General features: G+C 45.6%; 1 pseudogene; it reads left to right on the top strand.

Annotated features, from left to right (window-relative positions):
- The first annotated feature begins 14,562 nt into the window (after nucleotides 1-14,562).
- On the top strand, nucleotides 14,563-15,834 carry LOC136515337 (uncharacterized; annotated as a pseudogene).
- Nucleotides 15,835-25,139: the final 9,305 nt, after the last annotated feature.

Below are 25,139 nucleotides of genomic sequence, written 5' to 3'. Positions count from 1 at the left end.
GTTGCCTCTGCCTCGAGCTGTACTGCTCCTCCGGTGCGGAGTTCTTCCACGGCTCCAGCTCCGGCTTCTTCTGCGGCTCCGCTGTCAGCTGTCCCACTCCCGTCGCTGGGTGGCGGGGACGTCTTCGCCGTCGTGGTTCCCCCTACGAGGCCTTCTCTTGGCTTCGCAAAGAAAAAAGTAGTCGGGTGAGTAGGTTCTTGCTTCATCTTTTTGGCTTTTATCTTCCTTCCTCTGGTTCTTATTGGTGCTTCCTTTTATCACTTTTCAGTGCTTCGTCTTCTCTAATTTCTTCATCGACTTCTTCTCTGCCTCCCGCCGTGCCAACGAGTTCTGAGCCTTGAGACTCACAACATTCTGTTGATGAAGTCGCGGCGGGGGCTTCAGAGCTACCTGGCGGAGTCGCTGACTTGGTCGCTCCGGAGGTAACTGTGGCCATCGCGCCGAGTTCTTCTGGGGGTTTGGCTCCGGCTTCCCTGGAGGTTGCTCTGGTCGCTCCTGCTTCGCCCCAGCCGGCTTCTCTTTCCCCTTCTTTTGCCTCCGGTGGCCCCTCCCTATCTGATGACGTGGTGCAACAGTTCGATGCCACTCATCGGTTATCGGAGCTGACCGCAGCCTGGGGGAGCTTATCGACCCTCGCGACTTCTTTTGGTGAAAAGCTCTAGGTAAGTTTTACTGCCACTTCTCCTTTGCATACTTGTTTTTTCTTCTATCCTTACGCCTTGCTTCTCTTTGCCTCTTTCTGCCCAGTCTTTTTCTCATGATCATTCTGGCTTCTTTTTCTCATCTGAAAATGAGAGTAAGTTGTCTTCGGAGGTGGACGCTCTGAAAGCCGATCTTGACCTTCTCCGGGTTGAGTTGGAGACGGAGCGTCAATTGCACCAAAAGGAGGAGAAAGCCCTTCGCGCCCGGGTAGTGGAGACGGAGAAACAGAGAGATGCTGCGGTGGAGTCTGCGAAGAATGAATGCAAAGATGCCGTGGGTTCTGCCTGTTTCTTCTTGTATTTTGACTTCTTTTTCCGCTGACTTGTTCTTTGGTGTTCTGTCTAGCTCTCCGAGTTGAGAAACAAAAGCTCTCGGAGAGTATTGATGAAATGAAGGCCCTTGTCCGTTCTAGTCATAATAGAGCTGAGGAGGTAAACACTCATGCTGAGGAAGAACTCACCCTTGCTAGGCTGATTAGGCGTGGAGCTAACAGAGATCTTGTGCAGGCCCAAAAAACCATTGAAGGCTTGTCCGGGAAGCTGGCGACGGCTACCGAGAATTGGAATGCCTTGTGGAAATCTTTTCGCTCGGTGGCCGATGTCCTTCGGACTCCAGCGGATGACGGGCAATCTTGGGCGCAGTTCATTCCCCGGATTCCGACTCGTTTCCAAGAGTTCACGAAGAGGTGCGCCCAAGTATGTACCAAGAATGTGCTGGCCCAGGTCCGGGTCCTTGCTCCAGAAGCGCCTCTCTCCAAAATAGCGGAAGAAGCTGAAAGCCAAGAATATCTTGACACCGTTGAAAGGATGGAACCCGAGGTTGAAGATCTAGCCAGTAGGGTTGTAGATAGTCTAAATATTGATATTTCCCTTTCTGACGACAATGCCTGACTTGGTTGAGCGTCCTCTTGTGATATTACACTTCTTTTTAAATGAAGATTCTTTATCTTTGTTGATGTATTTTTTGCATGGGTGTGGTTGAAGTTACTTGACTTGCTGAGTACCTTGTCTTGTTCTCGTCTCTGCTTCGTAAGACAAACTCTGTGCGTTATCCTGACGAGGCCCCTCGATTTGTCGAGTACTTTTATTTTCTTCTTTCCTTTGTGATTCGTCGAGTGCTTTGTCCGTGCTATGACTTGTTAGATGTAGATCTTTTGTGTTAACAACCTTTGGCCTGCGCTGTGTAAAACGACTCGGTATAGAAAGTTGCCTCGACAAACTTCGTTGTCCGAGTGCTTTCTTGAGTGGCGCTTGTGCTTTTGTGAGAAAAAAGTATTCCTATCTGGATGTAGCCCCCGAGCCTCTTGCTTTTCGGAACGAAGTGCTGGAGGATCTTTTGAAGTTAAATTTCGGTCGACTCAGCCAATTTGCTTTTTGTTAGCTTTTAGCTACCCTCATTGGCGAGTTGAAGCGTTTCTTCAGCTATTTTGCTCTTGGCCGGGATGCTCAGGCATGTTTTCAGCCATTTTGCTTTTTGTTTCAGGTGTTAGCTTTTTAGCTACCCTCATCGGCGGGCTCAAGCGTTTTTTCAGCTATTTTGCTCTCGGCCGGAATGCTCAGGCATGTTTTCAGCCATTTTGCTTTTTGTTTCGGGTGTTAGCTTTTAGCTACCCTCATCGGCGGGCTCAAGCGTATTTTCAGCTATTTTGCTCTCGGCCGGAATGCTCAGGCATGTTTTCAGCCATTTTGCTTTTTGTTTTGGGTGTTAGCTTTTAGCTACCCTCATCGGCGGGCTCAAGCATCTTTTCAGCTATTTTGCTCTCGGCCGGAATGCTCAGGCATGTTTTCAGCCATTTTGCTTTTTTGTGAAAACAACTCGTTGGAGTTCGTGACAAGACATGCTGTGGATGAATATCATCTTTATTGATCATGAGTATAAACTAATACATATGTTGTTGAAGAGTATTGTCTTTCGTTGATTGTAGGTCCCTTATGGCTTGCTTATCTGTTTTTTCTTGAGTTGTTTTACGCGTAGAATCTTCTTAGCTGGCTGATGTGCCATGTATTGCTGACTTCTTTTTCATCTTCGGTCATCAACTTGTATGTGCCTGGTCCGATGACTTTTGTGACAATGAACGGGCCTTCCCATGGACTGAGCAGCTTATGTCGTCCATCAGTCTTTTGTATCCTTCTTAGTACTAAGTCTCCAACTTGTAGTGATCGCGGTTGGGTACTCTTGTTGTAGTGCCGTCTTAAACCTTGTAGGTATCTGGCTGATTGGAGGGTAATGTTTATTCTGACTTCTTCTGAGCTGTCGAGTTCTAATCTTCTTGTGTGTTCTGCTTCTCCTTCATCATATTGTTCTATTTTTGGGGAAGTCCAGATCAAGTCGGCGGGTAGTACGGCTTCTGACCCGTAAACTAGGAAGAAGGGTGAGTGGCCTGTTGCTCTGCTTATCTGAGTTCGTAGCCCCCATACTACTTTCGGTAATTCTTCAATCCATTTGGACCCATAGTCCACTAGTTCTTCGTATAACCTTGGTTTTAATCCGGCTAGTATGAGTCCGTTAGCCCTTTCTACTTGTCCGTTGGCTTCTGGATGTGCAACGGACGCATAGTCTATACTGAAACCACAGTCTTATGCCCAGCTCTTGAATTCTGTAGCCGTGAAGGGGGAGCCTAGATCTGTGATGATTCGATTGGGCATGCCGAAGCGGTGCATAATGTCTTGGATGAACTCGACTGCTTTGGTTGCGCTGTACTTTGCGAGCGGTTTGTATTCAATCCACTTGGTGAATTTGTCGATTGCTACGAAGATGTACTCGAAACCGCCTTTTGCTTTTTTCAAGGGTCCTACTTGATCTAGCCCCCAGCAGGAAAAAGGCCAAGCGGGTGGGATGCAGATAAGATTGTGAGCTGGTATATGGGCTTGTCTTGCAAACATTTGGCAACCTTTGCATTTTCTGACAAGCTCTTCGGCGTCTTTTAAAGCGGTTGGCCAGTAGAATCCGGCGTGAAATGCTTTGCCAACCAGTGTCCTTGAGGCGGCATGATTTCCACAGCAACCTGAGTGTATTTCATTTAGGATTTCTTTGCCTTCTTCAAATGAGACACATTTTAGTAGTACTCCTGATGATGCTGCTCTTCTGTAGAGTTTATTCCCTACTAAAACGTAGTTTTTGCTTCTGCGAACAACTTGTGTGGCCTCTGCTTTATCTGCTGACAGTTTATTTTCTTTGATATATTCAATGAAATCTTGGGTCCATGAAGTGTTGATGTCAAGATCTGAACGCTTTTAGCCTGAATTTCATTTGTTGTTTCACCGGGTTGTTTGATAGAGGGAACTGATAGCTCTTCTATGAATACACCGGGTGGAACCTTTGCTCTGTCTGATCCGAGCTTGGCAAGGACATCTGCTGCAATGTTAGAATCGCGTAGGACGTGTAAAATTTCTAATCCTTGGAAGTGTTTTTCAAGTTTCCGTATTTCAGCACAATAAGCACCCATGTTTTCTTTGGTGCAGTCCCAATCTTTGTTGACTTGATTGATGACCACTGCTGAATCGTCGTATACGAGTAATCTTTTTATTCCGAGGGTAATCGCGACTCGTAGCCCGTGGATGAGGGCTTCGTATTCTGCTTCGTTATTTGTAGCTTGCCATAATATCTGAAGGACGTACTTGAGTTGTTTTCCTTCTGGAGAAATGAGGAGAACGCCTGCACCGGCCCCGCCTAGTTTGAGCGATCCGTCAAAGTACATTTTCCAGTGGTCGAGGATTGTGTCTAATAAGGGCTGTTGAATCTCTGTCCATTCGGCCACGAAATCGGCGAGGGCTTGAGATTTGATTGCTTTCCGTGGGGTGAAATTGATATCAAGAGCTCCAATTTCAACTGCCCATTTGGATATGCGCCCTGTGGCGTCTTTATTGTGTAGGATGTCTCCGAGTGGAAAATCTGTCACTACGGTAATCTTGTGGCTTTCGAAATAGTGGCGAAGCTTCCGTGAGGTAATGAGTAGAGCGTAGAGTAGTTTTTGTACGTGTGGGTACCGGATTTTGGATTCTGACAGTACTTCGCTGATGTAGTATACTGGACGTTGCACTTTATACACACGCCCTTGTTCTTCTCTTTCTATGACTATTGCTGTACTGATTACGGTGGGAGTTGCCGCGATATATAGCATCATATCTTCATCTTTCTTTGGAGGTGTCAGGATGGGCGATGAAGTGAGGTATTCTTTAAGTTTTTTGAAAGCTTCGTCGGCTTCTATTGTCCACTCGAACTTGTCTGTCTTCTTTAGTAGTTTAAAGAAAGGTAACCCATTTTCGCTGAGTCTTGATATGAAACGGTTGAGGGCCGCCATGCATCCTGTTAGTTTCTGCACATCTTTGACACTCCTAGGTGGGCCCATTTCTGTTATAGCTCAAATTTGCTTGGTGCTGGCTTCGATCCCGCACTGACTAACCAAAAATCTGAGTAGTTGTCCTGAGGGAACTCCAAATACACATTTATTTGGGTTCAATTTCTATCTCCATTTCTTCAAGTTTTCGAAGGTTTGTTTTAAATCTTCAATCAGAGTGTCTGGGTTCTTTGTTTTCACCACCACATCGTCCACGTATGCTTCCACATTTTCACCTATTTGATTCCCAAGGCAAGTCTGGATAGCTCTTTGGTACATGGCGCCGGCGTTCTTTAGTCCAAACGACATGGTCTTGTAGCAGTAGGCGCCAAACGGGGTGATGAAAGATGTCTTGCTCTGGTCTTCTTCTTTTAGTGCGATCTGGTGATACCCTGAATAGCAATCGAGAAAAGATAATAACGCAGATCCTGCTGTTGAGTCAACTATCTTGTCAATGCATGGTAGCCCGAACGGATCTTTTGGGTAATGTTTGTTGAGATCTGTGTAATCGACGCACATACGCCACTCGTCCGTGTTTTTCTTCTGTACAAGGACCGGGTTGGCTAGCCAATCTGGATGAAGGATTTCCTTGATGAATCCGGCTGCCATCAGTTTTGTTATTTCCTTTTTAATTGCTGCCTTCTTGTCGGGTGAGAATCGTCGTAACCGTTGTTTTACAGGTTTGGAGCCTTCGTTAACATCAATTCTGTGCTCAGCCAACTCCCTTGGGACTCCTGGCATGTCGGCTGGCTTCCAGGCGAAGATATCTTTGTTGTCCCAAAGAAAGTTGGTGAGCGCGAGTTCCTATTTTACCGAGAGGTGAGCACTGATAGTTGCTGTCTTGGAGGTGTCGCCTGTGCCTAAGTCGATTTGCTTGACGTCGGCTTCTTTTGGTGGTGTGATGATACTGGGTTTTTTAGCCGGTATTTCTAATTCTTCTTGGCTTGTTTCTGCAGCGATTGCGGCTATTTCTTTTCTTCCATTGTCGGCTTGTGCTTTAGCCGCAATTTGGATTGCCTGAACGTCGCAGTCAAAAGCGCGCTTTAAATCGCTTCGAAGAGAAAGGATACCGTGGGGTCCTAGCATCTTAAGCAGTAAGTACGGATAATGTGGTATTGCCATGAACTTGGCCAGTGCTGGACGTCCTAGGATTGCATGATATGATGAATCGAAGTCGGCGACTTCAAATTTGATAAACTCTGTTCGGTAGTTTGAAGGAGTTCCAAAGGTAACAGGTAAAGTAATTTGTCCAAGTGGCATGACTGCTTTGCCGGATACTATTCCGTAAAAAGGTGTGCTTGTTGGTGTAATCATCCCGGCGAGTTGTAGTCCCATTTTCCTTAGAGTTTCTAAAAAGATGATGTTAAGCCCAGCTCCTCCATCGATTAGTACTTTGGTGACGGTCATGCCAGCTATAGTCGGATCCAGAACCAATGGGTAATGGCCTGCGTTCCCCACGCTAGTCCATTGGTCTTCTCTGGTGAATTGGATAGGATATTGTGACCAATTGAGGTATCTTGGTGTAGCCGGTTCTGCTGTCATAATGGTCCGCAGTGCTAGTTTTTCTTGATGTTTGCTTCTGCAATCCGGAGCCCCTGAGAAAATCACTGCTACTGTTCCCCTAGGTTTTTGGAATCCTTTGTCCTCGTGGTTGTCTTCTTCTCTTTTCTGATTGTCCTCTTTGGTGTCTTCCTTACTATCTTTTCTTGTGTATCGATCTTTGAAAGTATAGCAATTTCCGATGGTGTGCCTCCCACTAGGGTGCAATGGGCAACGTATGTTTTCAATGTCATCATATCTTCTGGGTTTGTTGAACTTCTTTGATTTGTCGGCCATTGCCACAGTATTGTCTGGCCTATGTTTTCTTTCTTGATGTCTGCTATTTCGATGATTTTGTTTGTCCGAGTTGTCCTGGTTGTTTCTGTCCGGGAACCTTTCTCGTGTTTTTTCTTCTGCAGTAATCATCTTTTCTACTGTTCATCTGAGTTCTTCATTGTTTCTCGGATTTTCTTTGCAGAAGTCTTGAAATTGCCACCTAGCCATGATTCCGTGAGAGAAAGCTTCAATTACTTCTCGTTCGGTTATGTCATGCACTTGAGCTCGTAGTTCGCCGAATCGTCGATAGTAATTTCTGAGACTTTCACCTCCCTTTTGCTTGAGTCCTTTCAATTTTGCATGGGTGATTGGATGTGTAATGATTCCTGCAAAATTCTCACAAAAAGCTCTTTGCAAATCCTCCCAATTTCTGATAGATCCTGGGTTTAGTTTGTCGAACCATTGGAGAGGCATGGCTTCCAGTGCCATGGGAAAGAACAGGGTTTTGATATCGTCGTCTCCTCCGGCTAGTTCAATTGATTGTGAATATATTCAATGCAAGTCTGTTCGCGAAACAGGGGAATCTGTCGTGCGTCTTGGTTTCTTTGAATTCGGATTCGGCACCTTCTTCTGGCCAACTGTCGTTCTGACGGGAATAATCTTGCGAGATTGTCTGGGTAGGTACCCTACTCCTAGTCTTCTTTGGTGGTTCAAATCGGTGGCCTTGATTATGTTCCTTCCTACTTCCTTCGTCATGGCTTCCACCCGGCCCAAGTCTTTCGAAAGCGGATTTCCTTTGATTTTGATCTTCTTGCCTGTAGGTTGTTGATCTGGCGGGTAGTCTTGATCGAGCTCTCTCTTCATGCGTTTTCGGGATCGTCGGTCGGAGCAAGTCCTGGAGCTGTTCATACTTCTCACTGGGATGTGAAGTTTTTCCGAGTTCTTCTAATGCTTCTCGAATCTTATCGTAAGGTGTATTCGCCGTGCGTCTCCCCTCGACTTCTCATTGCGATTTTCTTTTGTCGTACTCTGCCAATTCTGACTCGTATCTGATCCAAGCTTCCCTGCGCTGCCTAGCACGGTGTTGACGCCCTTGCTTCAACTTGTTTTTTCTTTCTCTAGCTTGTTTCTGACTATCTGTTTCCCCGTCGTAGCCTTGGGCAAAAGGTGATATGTTGGATTCTGATTCATCTGATGATCTGACATCGGGTACTTCTAGGGGATTTAATGGTGACCGCGGTCGTCGAACCATGAGCACTTCTCGCGCATGAGCCGTTCTGTTATTGGCGTTAGTTTTCATGCTGTCGGAGTTGTTAATAACTTTAGTGGATGCCTCGGTGTCGTAGATCGAGTCTCCTTCTTGGTAGGGTAGAATTGCTGTCGTCGTCGTGCCGACTAGTTGGGTACCGCTGTCCTCAGGAATAGAACCTGGCCAGTGGATGATGCAGTCTTGGGATGTTATTGTTAGCACGAGACCCTCCTGGGCTCCTGTCAGTGGTATCCCTCATCTTGGATTGAAAGATCTTTCGAACTGTCCCTGATAGGATTTTGCCATGTTGTCGAGCCCAAATGGAAAAGAACTCGACTTCTTGGAAGAACTCTGAGGGTAATCCGAGTTGTTTTGGGTTGTGCTCTGGAATCTTGCCAAAAAAGAACTCGGTTTTTTGAAAGCACTCGGATAAACCTTCGCCTTGATGTTTGAATTCGAATCGGATATGAGTGGCTGTGAGATCTGATTTGAATCGGATACTGTGAGTTGTGCGAATCTTCTGGTGAGCTGATCCGTTGTAGTTGGTGAAATATGAAATTCTTTATGACGATCTGGATCTTTGAGGAGATGGCCCTGAAGCTTGCCGTTGTTGTCCGCCTCGCAGATCCACGAGCCGAAGATGAAAGTTGATCCCGTCGGGAAGATTATGTTGTCGAGGTCCATCGAGTTCTCGGATGCAAAATCGCCGAAGGCCCCTACCTGGCACGCCAGCTGTCGATGTTTCACCACCGATAGCCTGCCACGGGGGTACCCGGGGCAGTATGTTCGGGCTTCGGCGTATGCCGAACTCGACGGTTAACGCAAGACACAGTCGATTTATCCTGGTTCAGGCCCTCGATCGTAGATCGAGTAATAACCTTACGTCCAGTCGGCGTTAGCCTTTGCGTTGGATTGATTGTCAAGTGTTGTGTTGTTCAATTGTTCTCAGGAGCCCTGCCCTCCTTTATATAGTCAGGAGGCCAGAGTCCTAGTCCGTTTACAATGAGATTTTCTAATAGGATTACTTAATAGCTATACTACTAAGATTACATGGGGAGAATCCTAGTTGGACTAGGTCTTCTCTCTCTCTTGCGGGGTATCCTGTGGGTCCCGCATCGACAAAGTCACTCCCCCAATCATGCAGCAATTCTCCAAAAGCTCAGTCCCCTTCCCCTGGGAGCAGCCTCCACCAAAAATAAATGGTGCTTTTTCAGTGGAGGTTCCCCAAGAATGGTCTGCCTTCCTTTTTGCTCTCCTACAGAACCCATCTCACTTTGTTTGGGCCAAAGAATTTATCATGTCCAGCTCAGTTAGTGCTCTAAGCCCAGGAGGCCTATCTCCAGTTACTGTACTCATTGAAATCCCAAAGAAGCTCCCTAACAATGCCCAACTTGCCTGCTGCAAGCTCTCTGAGTGGAGCCCCATCTCCAGTGAAGAAATGGATTACCTAGCTGATGATTCCCCAAGCCAGACAGATCATCTTTCTCCTGATAGCCTTTCTTCACCTAAGTCACAGGAAAAGTCTGAAAAGTCTGGGAAGGCTGGAAATATTTCCCCCAAAGAACACCTGGTTGACTCTGATCTGAGAAGAAGCAACAGACTAAAAATAAAAAAACAAGGACTTCAAGCAAAGCTCATGTGGGAAAGCCAATTGTGTGGGATGCTCTAGCAAACCGCCCACCCTTTCCAACTCTATTATTAGAAACCTGGGTAAAGAGCTCTGTCAGATAGATCCCGAGCTCCTCTCAGATGAAATTCTTCTGAAGAAAAAAGAAGCTGGTGTTGTCGAAGCAAAGAAGAAGGCTGGTAAAGGCTCCAAGACCATGAAGAAGGAAGAAATCAAGGACAAGCATGGAGGGAAGAAAGACAAGAAGAATGAAGATTAAAAGTCCCAACCAGATGTTTTGGCAGGCCATTAAGTGGTCCTTTTGGTTTAATGTTGTTGAACTCTTTCTTTTGTTGGTTTTAATGCCTGTGTATCTTTTTGTTATCCCAGTGAACCTTTGGTTAAACCTTCGTTTAATTTACTTAGTTTCCTTTTTTTCTGGTGTGTTGTCTTCTTCTTTCTGCTTTTTGTCCAGAGTTTGGCTAGTCCAAGCTTCAGTGATCTCTTTTTACCTGACCTTGATCAATGAGTCACAATAGACTTTAGAAAGTGTTGTGCTGGAATATCAGAGGGCTAAACTCTGAGAAAAAATGGAATTCAATTAGAGATAAAATTGTTGAGAGCAAATATAATATTGTGTGCTTGCAAGAGACTAAAGGCAGAACTTTGATATGCCTTTCATCAAAAATTTCTGCCCAGCAAATTTTGACAACTTCCAATACCTCCCCTCAAATGGTGCTTCTGGAGGTATTTTGGTTGCCTGGCAGGGTAGAATGTTCAGAGGGAAACTGATTTTCCAAAATGAGTTTGCTGTGTCTGTCAGCTTCACTTCCCAGCTAAATGAAGCCTCTAGGATACTCACTACTATATATGCCCCCTGTACTTACCAAGGGAAAAGAGATTTCCTCAACTGGTTCCAAAACATCCAGATGGCAGAAGAGGTAGACTGGTTAATAGTTGGGGATTTTAATTTGATAAGAAAACCTGAAGATAGGAATAAGGATGGAGCTGATGTCCAAGAGATGTTCCTCTTCAATGAAGCCATCAGCACTTTGGGGCTAGTTGAAATTCCATTGTTGGGCAGACATTTTACTTGGACCAATAAACAGGCTGAGCCCTTACTAGAAAGGTTGGACTGGTTTTTTACATCACCTAATTGGACCCTAAGCTACCCAAACACTGTGGCTAAATCATTGGTCATGGAGACCTCTGATCACTGGCCATGCTCCATTGAGATTAGCACCACCATTCCCTCTGCCAAGATCTTCAGATGTGAGAACTATTGGCTTCAGCATGGAAGCTTTCTGTCCACTGTGCAACAAGCTTGGTCTTCGATCCCTCATCATTCTGATCCTGCAAAAAGGCTTACTGCAAAGTTCAAGAACCTAAGAGGAGTTCTGAAAACCTGGCAGTCCAACCTCTCCTCTCTGTCCAAGTTAATTCAGCAAGTCAAGTCCTTAATTTATCTCTTGGAAACAATAGAACTAGTCAGAGATTTAAGCATTCAGGAGTGGAATTTCAGAAATGTCTTGTATGACAGACTCATCTCTTCGCTTAAAATGCAGAAATCTTATTGGAAACACAGAGCCAAAATAAGATGGGTACAGGAGGGAGATGCTGGTACCAAGATTTTTCACACTCATGCAACGGTGAAACACAGGAGGAACTATATCTCAACCCTGCTTGATGATAACAACATCAGCATCACCCAGCATGATCAGAAAGCAAACCTCATTTGGGAATCTTTTAAACAAATATTAGTCTTATCAGAATTTGAAGGCATGCTTTTTGACCTGGAAGAGCTCCTGCATGCACCCACAGACCTCTCAGAGTTCGAAGCAGTTTTCACCAAAGAAGAAATTGATGGCATTATTACTGATCTCCCAAATGATAAATCGCCAGGCCCAGATGGTTTCAACAGTGAATTCATTAAAAAGTGTTGGCAGTTTATAGCACAAGACTTCTACAACCTCTGTGACTCTTTTCATCAGGGAACTCTCTGCACTAGAAGCATCAACACCTCCTACATAACTCTTATCCCAAAGGTGGATGGAGCCTCCAGGGTTAATGAGTTCAGACCTATTTCTCTGCTCAACTCATCGATGAAGATCATCACCAAGTTGATGGCAAACAGATTGCCGAAGATTATCCCACAGCTCATCCATAAAAACCAATATGGCTTTATTAAAAAGAGGACCATCCAAGACTGTGTGGCATGGGCTCTAGAATACCTCCATATTTGTCATCAATCAAAGAAGGAATTGGTAATTTTAAAGTTGGATTTTGAGAAGGCTTTTGACAAATTAGAACATGAAGCCATCCTACAAATCTTAGCCAAGAAAGGTTTTGGTAAAAAATGGCAAGGATTGGATCAAATCAATACTTGCCTTTGGAACTTGTACTGTGCTGCTTAATGGGGTCCTGGAAAAATAGTCCACTGTATAAGAGGAGTCAGACAGGAAGATCCACTCTCACCTTTACTTTTTGTGCATGATGCCGATTTACTTAAGTCAGGGCATGTTTGGTTTCATGGACTAAACTAAAATGTGGACTAAAATGCCCACTTTTAGTCCCTAAAATGGCAAACACATGGACTAAAATTTTGACTAAAGGGTTTAGTCCTCTAGTCCATGAGGGGTTGACTAAACTGGACTAAAGTGTTCTGGAGACACTCCTGCCCCTCGTTACTCCCCATCCCACCCGTCCCCAAGCCTATCCGCTCGTTCCCTTCCCCGCTCGCTCCCCGCCGTCAGCGCACTGCCCTCTAGAGCCGCCGCCACCGCCACCGACCCCGCTCCTTCCCACGCCACCGCCACTGCCCCTTCTCGTCCCCACGTCGGATCCACCGCCCCCGCTCCTCCCCACGCCGTGCCCACCGCCCCTTCTCGTCCCCACGACAGAGGCTTTGCCCCCGCTCCTCCCCACGTCGGCGGCACCGCCCCATCTCCTCCCCACCCCCGCATCTACCATGGATAGCCACGGGAACACCTACCGCGACTTCTTCTCTCGGGCAGGTTCTTCATCGGCGGCTCCCAACTTCCCTGCTTTCCCGGACGTCGGCGACGAAGACGACTTCGGCCCCTTCTCCCAGCCGGCGGCCCCCAGCCTCTCCGCTCCCCAAACACGGATGGAGGATCTAGATCTAAACTCCCAGGCCGAGGGCTTCCCCCACCTGGGCTCGTACCTGGAGTTCCTGTAGGCGGAACAGGTTCTCGGCGACCAAGGCCTACCTCCCCGTGGCCCTGGTGGTAGATCCGGTCGTGGAGGAGGACGTGGGGTAGGCCGCCATTACAGGTCCCTAGCCATTGGAGCGGGATCCAGCAGTGGCCGTGGGGGAGGGCGGGGGGGGGGGGGGGGAGGCTGTGGCGGAGGCCGTGGATTGACGTTTGCCGAGCACAGCTATGCGCCTCCAGAGCATCTCGGCGCTATCGAGGATGAAGATGACAACGGAACTGAACATAGTTCCCAGTCGGTAAGATCCAAAACCATGATCTCATTTTGCTCAGATTTTCCATTTGTAGCTGTTTTTCTACATGTTTTGAGACGCTCCAGTAGATAATTAGGCTCTATTTCTAGCTAATTATGTTTTGTGTAATAGAATATATTTGACAAGGCCAATTGGACCGAAGAAAACACACACATATTCTGTGATGTAGCTATTGAACAAATAAGGGCAGGGAATTGCTTGAATGGGACAATGTCTGGTAGAGGTTACAAGGAGATGCGTCAACAATTTTTCATGAAGACTGGCCTCAATCATTCAACCAAACAACTTAAGAATAGAATGACCCAATGCAAGGCCCTATACAATTTTTGGGTAATGCTTAACAATCATATTGCTTTAGGGCGATGACCTGATGGAACAATCATAGCACCGCTTGCCTTCTGGAAAAAAGAGACAGAGGTAATTTCTCTTGGATCATTGCCATTACATATTCGTTCCTATGGTTATATCTTTATGACTGCTGATTTGTTCCTTACTTGTTTTGTCTCTTTCTTTGTGTGTTTAAGAGAAAACCGGAATGTAAGAAGTTCATGTATGGCGTACCTACTTACGTTGACCAACTAGGTGAAATGTTCCATGGGGTGACAGTTGATGGATCCACCTCTTGCATCCCTGGACAAGAGAGTATTGATCCTGAGGAATGTGCTGATGAGGAAGGTGAAGATGCAGATGGAGAAGGCTTTGTGAACAGCCCAATGAGTTCTAACAGCCACAAGAGGGCAAGCAGCAGTACAAGCATAGCCACAAGTCCACCCAAGAAAAGCAAAAGTCCAATGTTGAAGATGTTTTAGGGGCTGCTTAAAGAGTTAGAAATTACCAGAAATAAGGAAGAAGGAACAATAGCTCAAATGGCAGACAAGAAGAGCCAGCAGAAGGAGGAGAAGAAAAAGGATATAGCAAGATGTCTAGATTTGGCTGTGGAGTGTGGTGCGGACTATAACTCGGAGGAATACTACATGGCTACTAAACTATTCTGTTCTGAATACAATCGACAAGTCTTTTGCCAGTTCAAAAAAAAATGAAGACAGGTTGACGTGGTTGAAGAGATGCTGCAATGACACCAACTGATTTGTTGTTGTAACTTAGTTTATCTGCAACATCTTTTGTGTGTGGAACTTGAACTCATTTTGGCATGCTGGTTGCATGTGTGTTGAACTGGAGCTTGAACTTATGTTGCATTGTGGTTGGCTGTTTGTTGCATTTCAAATTATGTTCCTGATGGTTACATTTACATTTTCTTGCTACTGCTTGTCATGCTGTTGAACTTGAATTTTCATCTTGCTGGTGCTGATTACATTGTCATGGTTGTACTGATACAATTTTTGTTCATGTTGTAACAGGGGTCCGATGATGATCAAGAAGTAGTAGACTATATCTTGAAGTGCCAGAAGAAAAGGAGAAGAATTGCTATTCTTGCTAGTGCCATGATCGGTATGTACCACTTCGACACAGACATGAACAAATCTGAGTACAGGGTACCAACAGAAAGTGGGTATGAATGGGTCATGAAAACACTAGCAAATAATAGTTCTTGCTTCAACATGTTTAGGATGAGTAGGTGTGTGTTTGACAAGCTTCACAGTTTGCTAGTTGAGTCATATGGTTTGAAGTCCACAAAGAGGATGCCATCTATGGAGGCTTTAGGGCTGTTTTTGTGGATATGTGGTGCCCCTCAGTCAGACAAGCTGAAGATCGTTTTACTAGGTCACTGGAGACAGTATGTAGGAAGTTTGATAAAGTACTGTATAGTGTGAGCAAGCTTGTAGCTGATATCATTAGGCCAGTAGACCTTGAATTTAAGAATGTGCATCCTAGGTTGCAATCTCCTCGTTTTTCTCCATTCTTTGACAATTGCATTGGAGCAATTGATGGGACACATGTCCCTGTTGTGGTACCACCTAGCAAGGTAGTCCAACATACGGGACAACATGGATATACAAGTCAGAATGTGATGGCCATATGTGACTTCGATATGAGATTTACTTTTGTCGTGGCGGGATGGCCTGGCTCAGTTCATGATATGAGGGTGTTCAAAGATGCAATTGAGAAATATGGAGACAAGTTTCCACATCCACCTCAAGGTCTTGACGTGTTCTATTCTGTCTTCTTCTCTCATTTTTCAATACTTTGCATGTCTTACATTAAAAAATATTGAATGTGTAGGCAAGTTCTATCTTGTCGACTTGGGGTACCCAAACCGACCGGGTTATCTTGCACCGTACAAGGGTACAAAGTATCATCTCCCAGAGTATCGACAAGGCCCAATGCCAAGAGGTAAAAAAGAGCATTTTAATTATGCACATTCTTCACTTCGTAATATCATCGAGCGGTCTTTTGGAGTTTTGAAGATGAAGTGGAGGATTTTGTTAGATCTACCAAGTTATCCGATGCCAAAGCAAAGTCAAATAATTCTTGCATGCATGGCACTTCATAATTTCATTCGAGATAGTTTTTTGGGGGATGCGGACTTTGATTTGGTTGATCATGATGAAAACTATGTTCCATTCACCGAGCCATCATCTTCTGAAGCAAATGTTGCTAATACACGACACGGGGATGAAGATCAAACCATGAATCAGTTTCGTGATTGGAAAGTTGATGGTTTGTTTAGTAGATCATAGCTGTGATGGTTTTTAAGTGTATGGACAAATTTTTGAATGTATAAGCATTTTTGTGAATGTATGAGCAATTGTGATGTTTTGGGGTGAATGGGTTCTGCTCGGCCAGCAGCGCGCCCAGCAGCAGCGCGGCCAGCAGCTGTAATATCTTCATCTCAACAAGGGTAATATTGTCTTTATACAACCGCATTAATGGACTTTAGTCCCTGGAACCAAACAGGGTCCGGAGTAAACTTTAGTCCAGGGACTAAACTTTAGTCCGCGGACTAAAGAAACCAAACAGGGCCTCAATTCTAAACAAAGCAAGAGGAAGAGGAATCCTGAAATTGCCCCTCGAACTGAACCATACCTGACTTTCCTATTTTGCAACATGCTGATGATACATTGATCATCATGCAAGCTTCAGCCCCTCAGTTATTTGACCTGAAAGGCCTGCTCCAATCTTTTGGCTCCTCAACTGGTCTCAAAGTGAATTATAATAAATCCCTGATTGTACCAATTAATATTTCAGAAGAGAGGCTTGATCATCTTGCAAGGACCTTCAATTGTCACAAAGGAACTTTGCCATTCCCATACTTGGGGCTGCCATTAGGACTTCAGAAACCTAGAGTGGTGGATTTCTTACCACTAGTCAGTAAATGTGAAAGAAGACTCATAGCTGCCTCTTCTTTCCTAAACCAGGCAGGAAGGCTTCAACTAACTAACTCTGTTATAACTGCTTTGCCAACCTTTGCCATGTGTACATTTAAGCTTCAGGGTACAGTTATTGATCAAATTGACAAATACAGAAAACATTGCCTCTAGAGAGGCTCAGACTTGAATTCAAAGAAGCCAGCAAGTGCAGCCTGGCCAATGGTGTGCAGATCAAGAGCAGAGGGAGGCCTTGGAGCTCTTAACCTCAGAACACAAAACGAAGCCCTCCTTATGAAGTTCTTGCATAAATTTTTCAACAGAGATGATATACCTTGGGTCAACTTGGTTTGGGAATCTTACTACAGCAATGGAAAACTTCCAGTTAGAAATAACAAGGGATCCTTTTGGTGGAAGGACATCATCAAGCTTCTGGATGTTTTTAAAGGGCTGGCAAAAGTAGATCTTAAGGATGGAAGAACTTGCTTATTTTGGTCAGACATCTGGAATGACTGTATACCTCAGTTGGCTTTCCCTGAGCTCTTTTCATTCATAAACTGCAAAACAATCTCTGTAGCTGAAGTTAGAAGCAGAGAACTCCAAAGCATTTTCCATCTCCCTCTCTCTGAAGAGGCTTACAATCAGTTCCTGCAGCTTCAACTTTCTCTGAGTGAACTGCAAGCTCCTGAAGACAGAGATAAATGGGAATTCATTTGGGGATCAACCCAATTCTCATCATCCAAAATATATAGGCACCTGAGTGGTCATTCACAGGTCCATGCTGCATTTAGATGGCTCTGGAAAAGTTCCTGCCAAAGTAAGCATAGGGTGTTTTTCTGGTTGATCCTCAAAGCCAGACTAAACACTAGAGGTATGTTGAGAAGAAGAAATATGGAGCTGGAGAGCTACCACTGTGTTTTATGCAGTAATCAGACTGAGGAAAGTATTGAACACCTTTTCATTGACTGTCCATTTGCCTCTCAATGCTGGAACTTTATTGGATTGACAGTCAATAGCAGCAGCACCCCTCTGCAGAACCTGGAGAACCTAAGAGTTCAAATTAATACAAAGTTCTTCATGGAGATCATCATTCTCTTGTGCTGGGTCATCTGGATGTGCAGAAATAACCTCATCTTCAAAATGATCCCCCCTTCTATTCAAGGTTGCAAAGATATCTTCAAATCTGAATTTGAGCTCATGCTGTGCAGAGCAAAGAAGAAGTATTTTCCAGCAATTCAGGAATGGATCAATCGCCTAGATTAACAAAGAAATCTTTAGTCTTCTCTATCTTTATTTTTTCTACCATTTTTTAGTTCCCTAGTTCCTGTTTCCTTTTCACTATCTCTATCTCTGCTCTGTACTTGTACCTGTACTGTTTTTTGTTTGTTGGTTTTTTGCTTCAATACATTTTCAGTAGGGATGCGTAACCCCTTAAATTTCTTCAAAAAAAAAAAACAAATCATCACATTTGTTCATTGCAAGATATAGTGTGTGCTACCAACATCTCCTACGTGAATTTTTAGCCTTTTTCTTTCCTATGAATTATCATGGCAGATGATTCAATAATTTAGAAATATAATGTCATTTTAATATTTGCTAGTTTATTTAATAATGAAGAATATAATATATTGGAAAGTTGGAAATAGGATGGCAACACATACATGATACATGCAAGTAGGTTAGTAGCACCGTCGCCAACTCGTTCTACTTCTCATTTGATTGCAATTTCACTCCAATAATTCTCTTCCAAATTGATACCCTAATAGCCTAACCCATTAATAACTTTAGTGCTTTTTCCCTAACAAATCAGACTGATTATCGAGAAATAACAAACAGAGGATAAGAAGGAAGCAAACTATTGCTTACCTTGACAGATCTTGATGGGCCCAGTGAGTGCAGCGGCGGTAGTTGCATCAGTGCAGTCCCAACCAGAAACCACATCTACTTTCTATAGCATTAAATATCCTGTCAACTAGGGCCTTGTTTAGATCACCTCCAAATTCTAAGTTTTTTCACTCTCTCTTCATCACATCAATTTTTAGCCGCTTGCATGGAGTATTAAATGTAGGTAAAAAAATAACTAATTGCACAGTTTAGTTGAAAATCACGAGATGAATCTTTTGAGCTTAGTTGGTCCACGATTGGATAATATTTACCAAATAAGACGAAAGTGCTACTATTCATCAGGTTAATATTTTTTGCAATCTAAACATGGCCTAGGCAAAAATGTTGATGTGGCACCTGAGCTAAGGAAGAGCGAGAGGAGAAATAGCAGAAACCAGGCCTCGTTTAGGTGGTGTTTGGTTCCAGGGACTAAAGTTTAATCCGTGTCACATCGAACGTTTGGATGTTAATTAGGAGGACTAAATACGAGCTAATTAAAAAACTAATTACACAGGAGTAGACTAATTTACGAGATGAATCTATTAAGCCTAATTAAGCCATCATTAGCACATATTTACTGTAGCACAACATTATCAAATCATGGACTAAATAGGCTTAAAAAATTCGTCTCGCAAATTAGTCGCAATCTGTGTAATTAGTTATTTTTTTAATCTATATTTAATACTCTATGCATGTGTCCAAACATTCGATGGGACAGGGACTAAAATCTGGACTAAGGAACCAAACACCCCTTTAGATTGGGGTTAGGAATCAGTATTCGGCACTGTAGCACTTTCGTTTGTATTTGACAATTATTGTCCAATCATGGCTTAACTAGGCTCAAAAGATTCGTCTTGTAATTTACAATCAAATTATATAATTAGTTATTTTTTTATCTACATTTAATACTCCATGCATATATCCAAAGATTTAATGTGATGAAGAGAAAGTGAAAAAACTTACGACCTAAACAGGGGCCCATTTCTCATATGAGAAACGACGTCCTCTCATGGCCCAAGGGCCAAGACTGATGGAAACGATGTTTTGTGCGTTGGGGCCATTCCTGTCGTTTCCTGGCTCTATCCCGGCCTCCTCCCGGATCCCATGTGCAGACTCCTTCCCCAACTCGCGCCGCCACTTTTCTCCCGCACTCCCGTTCGTTTCCCTCCCGCGCGCTCTCGCCTGCAGTCGGTTTCCCTCCCGCGCGCGGTCCCAGACGCCGATGCCGTACTCCTTGAGCCGGCCCTTGCAGCTGGCGAAGATGCTCAAGGCCGCGTTTAGGGCCTGTTTGGATCGTAGGTTTTTCGTAGGAAATTTACAGGAAACTAAAACGGAGGAAAGGAAAGGAAAGGAAAGGAAAGGAAAGGAAATATGCTATTTGGAACATAGGAAAATATCCTTTCCATTCCTATGGAATACTGTAGTATCTTCAAGATTTCACAGGAATAAAAAAATCCACTTTGTGCTCTGGTTTTTCTTCTCTTCGAGGAAGCCCGAGGCGTGCAGCGTGATTAGCATGAGCACATCAATGCGAGATTACTCCAGGCCGGCATATGCTGCCATACGTTTTGGAGGTCATTTTTTTAAGGTCATATGCTGCCATATGTTGTACCTCAGGGTAGCTTCTCCCACCCATTAAATAAGAATAAAAATAATCAATCATACATGGGTATTAGTTTATCATTGTACGTTTTTACAAAGATTTATCATTATGTGTTAAGTGCCTTTTATCAGTCATATGCTTTGGAATTCCTGTGTTACAAATTCCTATGTTCCAAACACCTTCTCCTATTTCTTTCCTGTGTTTTTCCTTTCCTTAGTTTTGCCACTACACTCACCTTCCTTTCCTGCATTTTTTTCCATTCCAATGTTTTCCATTCCTTCGTTCCAAACAGGCCCTTAGTTCATCAGCCGATTCGGCGCTGCCCAAAAAAGAGGTGTACTGTAGCTACAGTATTATTTTGTTTTATTTGGTAATAATTGTCCAATCGTTAACTAGTTAGGCTCAAAACGTTCGTCTCGCAGAGTACAACCAAACTGTGTAATTAGTTTTTGATTTCGTCAACATCTAGTACTCCATGCATGTACCGCAAGTTTGATGTGACGGGGAATCTTCTTTTTGCATAGTGCCAAATTCTGGAAACGGGGGTGCGTTTAGTTTCGAAAATTTTTGGCTTTTGGTTACTGTAGCACTTTTGTTTATATTTGGCAAAAATTATCCAATTATGAACTATTTAGGCTTAAAAGATTCGTCTCACGATTTCTCGATTAGCTGTATAATTAGTTTTTTTTTCATCTATATTTAGTACTCCATACATGTGCCGCAAGATTTGATGTGACGAGGAATCTTAAAAATTTTTGGTTTTTGACTTGTATCTAGACGGGGCCTAAACATGGCAAGTCCTGGTCGGAGGCCAGCGCGCCGACGGTGAAGGACTGTCAGCACCCTGCCTACTGCATCCTTGATGGAGCTTCCTGGAGAGCAGGCCAGTCCCGTACGTGCATGCCGGCCCAATACCAAGACGGCAGACCCACAATGGGTGGCTTAGGCTAGTATATGTATCCCAGAATGGGGAAGAGAGCAGCAGGCTGTAAACTATAAAACCTCTTTCTATTACAAGCACTTTTCTGTATTAAGCACTTATCGCTATTACATTCTGTTCGTCAATTCCTGTTGTTCTTCCGAATTCTGTTCTTCTACCTCGAGTTAGATCGATCCTGCTTACAATTGGTATCGGATTTAGCCCCACTTCCACAAATCCGCTCGGCTGACTCCGTTCTTCCGCCTCAATCTGGCAACGCGATCCTCGACGGCTGGTGATCCTCGTTCTTCACCGTTCAGTGTTGATCTTGGAACCCGTAGGTCCATACCGAGGTTTGTTGTGATCGGCAGTGAGGACACCTTGTTGTCGAGCTGGAACCCCACGAGATCCACCACGACCACTTTACCCGCTTCCAACGAACCCTAGGGGCCATGGATCCCCATCTCAAATTGATCCTCGAGGAGATTCAGAAATCAAAGGAAGACTTCAATCGATGCTTCGACGAGCATGACCAGCAGTGGACGCGCCGATTCTCCGACCTCGACAGCGACCGCGCCAACCGCGCCGCCGCCGTCGACAAACGACTCGACGCCATCGAGTCCGCCTGCAACAACATGTCTGCCGACCTGGGCAAGCGAGTCGTGGATCTGGAGGCCACCCACGATGACCACGTCACCAAGCTGGAGGTCGCCGCGACGGACCTCGGTACCTGGCGGCCGGAGGTTGAAGCCCTCGTGGACGACCTAAAGATCGAAGTGAAGAAGTTGTCCCAAGGGTACGACCGCAAGGTGTTCGACACGCAGCTGCAATGGCTCCACACCGGCGCTTCCCCTTCATCGGTGACCGCCAGTGCGCCTCCTGCCAGTGCGACCGTCGATGGGCCCAGTGGGCACGGCGCTGCACCATCTCACCGGGATGTTGGGTTTGGGTCAGTGAGATGACTTGGATCAATGTCCCGGTCACGGGTAAGCCACCGGACCCTCCTCCAGCTCCTCCTATACAGTTTACCTCAACTTCGCCTTCACTGTCATGCCCTGCTCCTCCATTACCATATCACCCCCCGCCACCAGTCACCATTCCTCCTCGCCCACCATTCCACCCGCCTATGCTCCAATCACCTCACCCCACCCCACCCATCAACATCTTCCACCTAACCCCGCTTAATGGTGAGAACCCACGCTTATGGCGTTCAAACTGTGAGAAATACTTCAACATGAACACTGTCGACCCATCTATTTGGGTCAGTGTCGCGTCCATGTACCTGGAAGACACTGCAGCGTGCTGGTATGAATCCATTGATAACACACCCGCCATAGCTACTTGGACATCCTTTTGCCAAGCTCTGCACGACCGCTTTGATCTCGACCAACATGAGGCTTTTATCCGCCAACTCTTCCAAATCAAACAAACTACTACTGTGTCCGACTATGTCGAGCGCTTTACCAAACTTGTTGATCAGCTCAAAGCCTATTCTGCCACCATAGATCCCCTTTTTTATACAATGCATTTCGTCGATGGCTTGCGGCCTGAACTCAAAGCAACCATTCTTGTTTCCAAACCCAAAAGCTTGGATGCTGCTATTTCTATGGTGTTGGTGCAGGAGGAGGTGGGCAACCCGTCGTCACATCGCACGACGTCAATCCGGTCGGATTGGATGTCGCCGATCAAGTTCCCACCTAAAACTACGCTGCCTCTGCCTCCATCTCCCCGCAACGACAAGCAGCCGGCTACGACTCCAACCACCGAGTCACCGGCTCCCTCTACGGCTGATGCCAAATTGGCTGCCGTCAAGGCATATCGTCGCGCCATGGGCCTGTGCTACAAATGCGGCGAGAAGTGGAGCAAAGACCACAAGTGCAGTCCCCAAGTCCAACTCCATATTGTACAAGAACTTTGGGACCTGCTTCAAGTTGATGAGCAAGACGCGACTCCTGCTTCACCTACAACATCTGAACAGCAGGTTTTCATGGCTATATCACAGTGTGCTCTCACTGGCATTGCAGCTCCTCGCACAGTGCATGTTTCAGGTTCTATTCAAGGTCTTCAGTTGCAAGTGCTCCTAGATTCTGGCAGCTCTACATCCTTCATCAGTGAGACTATGGCAGATAAGCTCCAGAATATCTCTGTGCAGCCATCTTCTTGCAGCGTCCATATTGCTGGTGGTGGTATGTTGTCCAGTTCAGCAACTCTGCAGAATGTTCATTGGTCAATCGGTCAGTGCAGATTTCTTTCTGATCTTCGTGTTCTTCCGCTCACTGCCTTCGACATGATAATCGGAGTGGACTGGTTGGAATCGTTTAGCCCGATGCAAGTGCACTGGAAGCACAAATGGCTTACCATTCCTTACCAAGGCAGCACGGTCCTTCTGCAGGGAGACAATGCGTCAGCACCAACAGAGCTCTTGCTCCAAGTTTGTGCTCTGCAGGAATCGGTCAGTGATCCTCAGCCGGTGCCGTTACCTGATGAAGTACAATCTCTGCTTGATGAGTTCACAGACTTGTTTCAGTCTCCGGATTCGCTGCTGCCAACCCGGTCATGCAATCATGCTATTCCACTCATTCCCGGAGCTCAGCCATTCTATATCAGGCCGTATCGCTATCCTCCGGCGCTGAAGGACGAAATCGAGCGACAGGTGCAAGAAATGTTGACTCAGGGCCTGATACAACCAAGTAATAGCATGTTTTCTTCCCCGGTGCTCTTGGTTAAGAAGAAAGACTCATCCTACAGATTCTGTGTGGACTTCCGTAAGTTAAATGCAATGACAGTGAAATCCAAATATCAAGTGCCCGTCATCGATCAACTTCTGGATGAACTTAATGAAGCAAGCTGGTTTACTAAGCTCGATCTCCGAGCAGGCTTCCACCAGATTCTGATTCAGGAAGGGGACGAACACAAAACCGCCTTTCAGACTCATTTGGGGCACTATGAGTTTCGTGTCATGGCATTCGGGTTGACTGGTGCTCCAGGGACGTTCCAAGGAGCTATGAACTGTACACTGGCTCCAGGGCTCCGCAAGTTTGTTCTAGTCTTTTTCGACGACATTTTGATTTACAGCAAGTCCTTGGCTGAGCATATTGAGCATCTTCGCCTTGTTCTGTCCTGGCTACGCCAAGACCAATGGAAACTGAAGCTATCTAAACGTTCATTCGCTCAGCGCTCAGTCGCTTATCTTGGCCACGTGCTGAGCTCTCATGGTGTGGCAACCGACCCGTCCAAGGTTCAGGCAATCATGGAATGGCCTATTCCAACCTCTGTGCGCGCGCTTCACGGGTTTCTTGGGCGGCCGGCTATTACCGTAAGTTCGTCCGCAATTTTGGAATTATTGCCCAGCCATTGACTGCACTGCTCAGGAAGGATACATAGTTTCTCTGGACTGACGCTCAGCAAATGGCTTTCACTCAACTCCAGTCGGCCCTGAGCTCGGCCCCGGTTCTGGCCCTTCCTGACTTTCACCAACCCTTCCACATTGCCACCGACGCAACCGATTGCATTTGTCAGTAAGGCGCTTTCTCCTCGCAACCGTGGGCTTTCTGCGTATGAAAAGGAATATCTCGCCATTCTTCTAGCAGTTGAGCACTGGAGGCATTACCTACTTCAAGGTGAATTCTATATACACAGTTACACACTGATCATCAGAGCTTGACCCATCTGAACGAGCAGCGACTCCATACTGTGTGGCAACAGAAAGTATCTACCAAGTTGCTGGGCTTAAACTATCACATTGTCTACAAGAAGGGGTCTGACAATACAGTGGCTGATGCACTTTCTCGACGAGATTCACCTGAATCATTACTGGCAGTGTCATCTTCTTCACCACAATGGCTATCTGAAGTGGTGTCATCCTATGCTGACAGCTCAGCCGCGCAGTCCATTCTGTCTCAACTGGCGGTTGATCCTGCCTCATTGCCGCAACGGTGTCATTCGCTACAAGGGCCGAATTTGGTTGGGTCACAATGTTGCTCTGCAGTCTCAGCCTCTCAGGTACTTGAAGCCCTTCATTCCAGTCCTTTGGGAGGCCACTCCGGTGTTCCAGCAACATATCAGAAATTGCGCCAGTTGTTCTTTTGGCCGGGAATGCTTGCTGCAACAACAGCTTTCATTCGTGCTTGCGACATATGCCAGCGAGCTAAACCAGATCGTTCCCGCTCGCCTGGACTCCTTCAGCCGCTGCCCATTCCGACTGCAACTTGGGAGGTCATAAGCATGGATTTTGTTGAAGGTCTCCCTCGCTCCGGGTCAGCAAACGCTCTG

The sequence above is a fragment of the Miscanthus floridulus genome, chromosome 17, assembly GCF_019320115.1.
Source record: "Miscanthus floridulus cultivar M001 chromosome 17, ASM1932011v1, whole genome shotgun sequence".
In the NCBI taxonomy this organism is placed as follows: Eukaryota; Viridiplantae; Streptophyta; class Magnoliopsida; order Poales; family Poaceae; genus Miscanthus; species Miscanthus floridulus.
The sequence above is the reverse complement of the archived record's forward strand: the minus strand, read 5'-3'. Positions and strand labels throughout refer to the sequence as shown.